The 8,847-nt window shown below is 46.7% G+C and overlaps 1 long non-coding RNA gene across 1 annotated transcript; it reads left to right on the forward strand.

The window, feature by feature from the left end:
• Positions 1 to 249: 249 nt before the first annotated feature.
• LOC125944948 (uncharacterized) lies at positions 250 to 1,457 on the forward strand. Its single transcript, XR_007466643.1, has 3 exons — positions 250 to 267; positions 368 to 470; positions 1,429 to 1,457. It is a non-coding gene; the product is annotated as an uncharacterized LOC125944948 (long non-coding RNA).
• The last annotated feature ends 7,390 nt before the right edge of the window (positions 1,458 to 8,847 follow it).

Consider the following 8,847-nt stretch of genomic DNA (forward strand, 5'->3'; position numbering starts at 1 on the left):
GAATTGACGCAAAACGCGGGCTAGAAACGTGCTTCGCCACAGCCAGGGCTCAATACTATCCAAGCTGGTACTACCCAGATGACGTTTTTCGCCGCCACCAGGCGCCGCTACTATACCTCAAACTCCAGCGCAAGACGCCCATAGCTGCTGACCCGCGCGTGGCACCAGCGAAGTTAGGGCTAGCGAAGTCCAAGTGGAGAGCGCTGCTGCCACGCACGGAAGTGACGTCAGAGTTGTGGCCACGTGATCGTGACGTTGTTTAAACAAGTATGGCGTGTTCCGGTTTATAATTTTGCGCGCGATGCAGTGCATGCTGCTGGAGCTGCTTCAATTTTATGTATGTGTGCTAGAATATTCTTCTGTCTAGTTGCGTTGGAAGAGCTGGATCGTGTCCGAGCTTGCGATCACGAGCGACACAAGGGCGCAACCCTGGAGCCGCTCGTTTCTTTACGCCTTGCAGTGCGTTTATGGTTGGTATCGCGTGGTCTTGTGCATTCCGTTTTTCAGTACTGTTGCTCTTGTTTGTTGAATTTGCTGTTGTGAATTAGGCGCATGTGTGCTCCCAGCTAGGCAGCACTTTTTTGTCTGATGGTGTAAAGGTTTAAACTCGTTTTAAACGCTTGTTGCTGCCGTTGCCGCTTAGGTTGGCATCGATCGGGAAACAATTTCGTTTCCTCCTTCGTGAGACTTGTACGTTGCAGATAATGCGCGAGTAAGTGAGCTGTTGCATACTTCTTTATGGCACTCGATGTAGCGTTTACCTCTACTGTTGCTTGCCTTGCATGTTCTGTTTCCCTGTTTATCTCGGATTTTGGTTGCTAGCGAATCACGACTTGCTTGAGCAAGTCTCGCCACAGTTCAAAAAGCACATGTTGAGTAACCCGAATATAAGCGATAAAGACAAATGTTGGGCAACGTGGCCCAGCCGCTGATAGTTCTACTCGGGCCCAATTTTGCTGTAAAGTTTAGCTGCCTTGAAAACCAAGAAATTTTCTTAGATTTATTCCAGCTAGCTTGCTAAGCTGCTATCTAGCATTACTTCTTTTGGTGCTATGCGAGGTACTAATGCTTGTAGAAATATACCTCGCATCTTGTATGCAAACACGACGTAGGTTTATTGCAGGAACCTGCACTATGTTGTAGATGTAATATGCATGCAAATATGACCGGTGTAGGTTTGCAGGCCCATGTCACTCTCAACCAAATGGCAAGTTTCCATTGTATGAATCTTCCTGCACTTTGCTGCACTTCACAGGGCTTGTTTGGTTATTCCCTTGATCTGTACAATAGAATGCTGATAAGTCTTGAGCCTTACCCTGATCCTCTTGTCTAACAAAAACGTTTTAGGCATCGCATTAGGACATCTATCTGAGTGACAATGTGACAATTTTTGCCTCTATAACCTTTCTTTTCTCCCATATTTATCAGTAAAGTTGTCAACCACTCGTGACTTTGTTCAGAGTGCCGTGCAGTGACAGAATTTCTCTTGGAAAAGAAAAGCCCGTGAAGAAAAATTTTGAGACTCGATAGGACTTCCTCTTGGGCAAGTTGGTGAAGTCTGCTAAACAATGTTCTTGTGTGCAAAAATATATTTACACAGGAAGAACACATGCACACGAAAGTGCGAACTACCAACTGATTTAATGATTCAAAGGATGGAACATACGGTGCAAATTTTGTGCACACACAAGACATGAATGTTGTGACAGTGCTAGTTTGTCTCGTAATGCTACAAAGCGGCCTTAAACAAGTGCATCTCTGGGGAATATAAGGTAATTGAAGTGTTACTAACATGTGCAGGATCTTTCTGATAACGTATGCCTTCATGAGCTCATGTGCTGGTTTGGTGCTGCTTGTGCCCAGGATCATAATGTGCGAAAGCACGGCTCACGTGAGCAGGCCTTGCAACGTACGTGGCACCACCCAGTTTATTTCAAATAAATTGTTTGAATGAATGCTCCCTCAGATAGTCATTTAAGCATTGGCCCGTTTAGCCCACATAGAACTTGCCACAGCTGAGAGGTATCTCATAGACCACAGCACAGTGCACGAAATGGTTGGCATGATTTTTCATACACCCTTGTCTCGTGGTACGAGAACACATTTGGGCTAATTTGACGGGCATAAAAAAACAACTGGGACATCGTACCTAGCAGGCACGACCTGAAATCTGTGGCTAAATTTGTGTACTTATTGTCACGTGCCTTGTGAGAGAACGGGCGACGTGACGTTTATTGAGAGTAGCAGCTCCGGAAAAACACGGTGCTGGGAGCTGGCTATCGAGCGGGCGGAGAAGCACGCGCACTTCTTGTCCATGCCTGCCTTTTAGCACTGTACCCACTACTGCTGGTGGCAATATGGCAACCTCAGGTCTTGTGGCGTCTGTACCGGTTACATCTGATTGGCAAGTCCTTGTCAAGCTGCTCTGCAGCTTTCAAAGAATGGATCCGGCCATGGCATGCATGATCTATAGGGTAAACCTGCTTTTTAAAGGCTGTCCATCTGATCTGCCTCATTTTGTTCATCAGTGATAAATTGACAGTGTTACTGTAGCACCCACTTACTACAGATAGTTCAAGGTGATCCCTTTTTGGTCACTTTACCTACGGAAATTTGGATTTTCTTAGGCCGAGGGAACAAATGTCTTCACTTTTCTTAGTTTTGAGATTGTACAAAAATAAGCGTGTGTCAATTCATTAAGAGTAGCCCACAAAAATAATTTGCCTTCATAATAGCATATACGTTCCTGACACTGCCGGGGCAGCGTGTCGGAGCAAGAACTATCAGTGCCTCGCGCAGCAAGTTGAGTCAACACTGGCATGGACGAACTGTTCTGCCAGCATTGTGCTAGCATTGAACCTGCATGCATGCTCTTGCTTATAGGAACAGAAATGGAGCGAAAAGCCAATAGCAAAATTATTCGCTTTCACGTATGACAAATGTTGTATGCCGCTGCACATGTTCTCAGCATGAAAGAAGAGGTCTGTTTTTTTTCTTTTTTTTTCTTTTTTTTTTTTGCTGAACAATGCCACATTCGAAGCAATGGAAACACTCAAAAAGTTTTTTTTTTTTTTTTTTTTTTTAGGATGTTGCCACACCGCACATGAAGTTATGCTTTGACATAGCAATTCAATAGTCTGCTAGCATGACTCAGCTTGGTGTTCGAGTAGCTCGCTCATTCGTGGCACTGCTTTGACGCTTTAGCGAGCCTTCAATTTTCGCTAACATTAGCATGCTCAAAGTGATTAGCCGCTTCTCGAGCTAATGCACACAGTGATGATGAAGCTGGATCTGCTATTGCGGCCACAGTTTGAAAAAAGCGAAATGGAGAACTAAGATTTAGGGGCGCGTTAGGGTAGACATAAATCCAGATTTTTGTGATAGGGCCGCCTCACGGTGGACTTCTGGCGCATTAGTATTATGCATTGCAGCACTATCGCAAGTTCATGACAGGAATCGCGCTATCCAAACGTAATTGAAAAATACAAATGGAATTAACTCGTCTCGAGTTCCAAATCAGAGTGAATGAGTCTAATTATCCAGACACCGCCGAGGCGCATACCTTCACCGGATGCTGAAATAACAGGAGCCTGCCCTGGCCACCAGTGTGAGAGCAGAGAGGCAATGAAGCCTATGAAGCATCGGCAGGGGAATCGAGCGAGGCATCAGATCGGACGGAGCAACTATCTAAAGAAGACATGTATTTCATGTTAATCTCAATTTATTACACAATTTTTTCGACCTAGCATGACGAAGAGGACATCTTAACCAAGCCTCTATATGGACAGGCAGAAGAATGACACTGTTGGTTGCTAGCGCGGGCGAAGAGCAATGAGACCGTGAGCGATAAGTTCCAAACAAAGACTTAACTTTTTTATTCTCTCACGAGACACTGGGAGGCGCGTGCACCAACAGACTTGCCTTTCAGCTGCACAACATGGTGTTCAAGAGTGGTGCTATAAACTAGCCATTTAAACGCGCGCCAATTATAGCGGCGCGGCAGATGGAGTTCACTATATCACTTCCTCCCCAGTGAGCTGCCGAACGTTACAGGTCCAGTACAACGGGAACAGTGGCTCGCATCCCACTGCGTTTGTGCTGCACTGTTGTTCGGGAGGAAGTTGCAGTTGGTTCTTTCGTTGCTCTGACAGGAGTCGCGACAGCCGCGGGACCTTCATAGTTCTTCATATGAGCCGGTTTCACACGGTCAGTAGAGATTACCTCACGTCGACCACGAATGTCCACAGTAAATTGCTTGTTTGTACGATGGAGGACTTTGAAAGGGCCGTCGTACGGTGGTTGAAGAGGTCGCTGCACTGCGTCATGCCGCATAAACACATGGGAGCAGGTGGCATGTGGAAGGGTCGCGGCGCTGGCTGACGCGGTGGTGTGGCGCGAAGCTTCCCCATGTTGTTGCGCAGCCGGCTGGCGTAGTCGCCAGTAGCTACAGGGCTTTCATCTCCAGAGCATGTAAAAAATTCGCCAGGCAATCGCAGTGCTGTTCTATACACCAGCTCGGCACCAATGAAAGCCAATGTTGGCTTTCAGCGTTGTGCGGATACTAAGAAGGACGAGCGGTAGTGCTTCGGTCCAACTGTGCCCTTCCGTCGCCATGAGAGCCGCTTTCAACTGGTGGTGGAAGTGCTCTACCATACCGTTGCTCTGAGGGTGGTAGGCAGTAGTTCAGATGCGAGAGGTGCCGATCAGCCGTGTTATGCTGGCGAAAGAGCCGACTCGAACTGCCTGCCACGGTCAGTCGTAACTGTGGACGGCGCGCCGAAGTGAGCCACCCAGTGGTACAAAAAAAGCATGGGCAGTTGTGTCAGCGGTGATGTCTGCGATAGGCACAGCTTCAACCCAGCGTGTAAATCTGTCCACGCAAGTGAGTAATAAAAGTGGTAGCGTTCCGACAATGTCCCAGTGTACATGCTCAAATCGTTCATCTGGCACTGGGAACCTCGCCAATGGCGTCATGGTGTGGCACTGGACATTGGAGCGCTGGCAGGCGATGCACTCTCGTGTCCACTGCCAGACATCTAGATTTATATATGGCCAGACATACCTTGCCGTCACTAGCTTTTGTGTCGCCCGAACACCCGGATGCGCCAGCTTGTGCAGCGACTGGAAGACGGTACGACGAAGGCCAGAAGGAACAAAAGGACAAGGGTTGTCCCTTGTTAAGTCACAGCACACTCGGTCTCTTGAGCTGGACACATGTAGCCATTTCAACTTCAGCGCGGTTGTTGTTGTCAGCAACTGACCGAGTTCTTGATCTGCTTGCTGAGCTGCCACCAGCCGAGTCAAATCAGTTCCCTTGGAAAGGCTAAAGGCGTTGACATGACTTCGTGACAGGGCAGCGTGACAGGACAGCGTGCAGCATCGCTATGTTTCCTCTGGTACCAGCACCAATGGAGTCGCAGCTGCTGTGGCAGTACACTGCGCTGCTCCAAAGGGTGCGAGGTGCGTGCCTGCAAAGCTGCCACTGTTTCGGTGAGGCGCACGATCTCTTCGCGAAGCTCGAGGAATTTGTTGGAAGAGGGGGCGGAAGCACTCGCCACTTGCACGTTAGCGACGGAGGCGGAGGGGTTTGCCGCTGCCATGATGGTGTCAGCGATGGTGGCCATCTTGCCGAGATCCTTTTCAGCCACCGTAGCAAGCACCACGCGCACGTTGCCAGGGAGACTCTGAAGAAATATCTTGCACAGCGACGTGCTGTTAAGATCTATAACGCTTCCCACAAGACGCTGCATGTGGCGCAGTAGTTGAGATGGTGTGCGGTCGCCAAGGATCGTGTCGTTCAGGAGCTGCCGTAAATGTTCGGGTTCGGATAGTGTGAGGCGTCGAATGAGTGTCGCCTTCAAAGTTTGGTAGGTGTTCTCTGCAGGTGGGGCGAGAAGCAAATCGCGGACCTCGCTGGCTGTAGCTGGTGGCAAGCTACTCACGATGTGATGGTAGCGCATGAGGTCGGCTGTGATGCGCCGGGTGGCGAATTGCGCCTCGACTTGAATAAACCAGAGCTCGGAGTCAGTGGCCAAAAGGGGGCAGCTTCAATTCGACTGCAGATACGGTAGGCGCGTCTGTGTCGCTGTTGCGTTTTCATGTTGGGTCACCACTGTTGATTGCTAGTGCGGGTGAAGAGCAATGAGTTCCAAACAAAGACTAAACTTTTTTATTCTCTCACGAGACAACAGACTTGCCTTTCAGGTGCATAACATGGTGTTCAAGAGTGGCACTATAAAATAGCCATTTAAACGCGTGCCAGTTATAGCGTCGCGTGGATGTCGCGAATGACTACAACACAAATGACCAGCGATGTCATTAGGAATGCGAACATGCGGGCACCGAAAACATACTCGCCGTCGATTTGAGGACCGACGACTTAACAAGAACCACAACGCAGAATGGGAAGCATAAGCGTCAGCGCCCATCTTTCAAAAGATTCATTCTTTTATTGAACACTCCAATACCATGCTGTGCCCCGACTGTTTTCAAAGCTGTGAACTGCGCTGTCCGACAGGGTGCCTATTTGCCATCTGTCCCATAGTTGCGCTTCTGCTGCGACATGTCATGAATGTATACTTGCAATTATTTTCAGCAATTGGGGCACACTTAGCTATAACGTTCATGTTTAGTGCACTAGTGAGTATTTACCCTAGGTACCTTTACAACAAATCAAGTGTCTGTGCTATGCATTTAGCTGAAAACTTTCTATTTTTTTTTAACTGATTCTGAACAGTATGCACAATTGTCCAGCAGGTCACTTCCTTCGGCCTCCTCAGCCGTTCTTATCTTCCAAGCTGAAGTAGCCTGTATCAAGCTGAGCCATCATTCTTTTGACCAGATGATTAAAACAGACAATTAACTCGGAGAAAGCATAGGGTAAATTAATTGTGATTATTTGGAATTTATAAATAATACGAAAAAAGGAAATGAAAGTGGACGAAAACACAACTTCCTGTAGGTGGGAGCTGAATCCACATCTTTAGGCATGGGGTGCTTTACCAATTCAGCTACTGTGGCCCTCGCTTTAAGTATTTGTGTGTAGAATAGCAGCCCTGGGAGTTAGCCAGTACCACTCACAGCCATGGCAGTAGACGTAGAAGATTCTTTTAACTGAAGGTGTCATGTAAAACATGAGCAGGCAACTGCTCGAGGGCCCCAACTTCAGCTGCCTTGATGCCCTAAAATAGCATACAATGGTTTATTGGCCATTTTCCTTGTTGGGGGTAATGATGTGATTTCATCAAATGATTAGGCATTTAAAAGTCAGCTTCACTCAATTTTTCATGCATGCTGTGACCAAATCCGTTCTTTGAAAGGTGAAGAGCAGCTTGACTAGGACTCGCCATTCAGACGTGAAAGGAACATACATCACTAGACCTGAGTTTGTGCCATGTGTGCACAGAATTAGCCACAAATTGAAGAACTTGGCTGCTAGATATGGCGCTCCAGTCATTTCTCCCACACCCAACAGATTAGCCTCATTGTGTCTTTGTACCACAAGTACTGAGAGACAAGGATGCAAGAATAACCATGCCAAGCACTTTGTGTGTTGTGCTGTGGAGGTTACCTACGTGATACCTTTCAGCTGTGGCAAGTCCTATGTGTGTCGGAGGCACTAGTGTTTGAAAGGCCATATTAGGGGAGCCCTCAAACAAATCAAATTAATTTGATGGTGCAGGTCTTAGCACACTTTGCAAGGCCTGCTAATGTGAACCGTGCTTCTTGTGTGTTATGATCTTGGGCAGTGCGTGAGCTCACGGAGGCATATTTTATCAGAAAGATACTACACGTGTTAGTAATACTTTAATTACCTTATATTTCACAGAGGCGCACTTGTTTAAGGCCAATTTGTAGCATTACGAGACAAACTAGCACTGTCACAATATCAGTGTCTTGCATGTGCACAAAATTTGCTCCCTATGTTCCATCCTTTGAATCAACAAGTCAGTTGGTAGTTGGCACATTGTATGTGTCCTTGCTTTGTATGTTTGTGTTTGTGCCCCAATACAATGTGTAACATTTCCGATATTGTGAGCAGTAGGGTACTGTGACCCTTTCCATGCTAGTCAAAAGAAGCGAGAACAATAAGGGGATCCATCGAGCTCAATTCTTTATTAGTTACAACCGCATGAAAAGAAAATGGACAATGAAGCCAGAGAGCATAGGAGAAAGTAATTGTGTTTAATTTTAATGTATAAATAATAAGTAAAATTGAAGTGCCACAGCTTGGAGTCGGACCCACATCTTCCACATTGTGCGTGCATGTGCTTTACCATTAAGCTACCTTAGCAACCGTCCTGTCAACTTTCTTGTATATTTGCATATGTGTACAAGATTAGCCCTGGGAGTGTTAACCAGGACTGCTTACAGCCATGTTGGCAAATGTGCAAGGATAATCCCAGCCGCATTTCGATGGGGGTGAAATGTAAAAATGCTCTACTGCGTGCCCCATAATCCGATTGTGGTTTTGGCATGTAAAACCCAGATTTTATTTCATTTTAATAGCATGTGGCCTTAGAAGCAGTCAAGTTGCCCAAAATTACTAGGGGTCCCTTCTGCTACAACTAAGACGACTTGAAGGCAAAAGCCCTTGCGCCGCTAACTGAAGTCCTTATTTCACCAAACTGAAACTGTGACTCGGCACTTCTTTTTTTTTTTTTTTTTGCCGAGTCATCGTCACTCTGAACCTATATTTTGCAGTCATTTTTGCAAGTCATCCTTTATTCAGCAAACTCGGACCGTGACTCAGAACTTTTTTCGCTGAGATATCATCACTCTGAAACCACAATTTATCATCATTCATGCAAGTAATATTTTTTTGCAAGTCACCCTTCCTATGATTCA

This window comes from Dermacentor silvarum, chromosome 4 (genome assembly GCF_013339745.2).
Source record: "Dermacentor silvarum isolate Dsil-2018 chromosome 4, BIME_Dsil_1.4, whole genome shotgun sequence".
Taxonomy (NCBI): Eukaryota; Metazoa; Arthropoda; class Arachnida; order Ixodida; family Ixodidae; genus Dermacentor; species Dermacentor silvarum.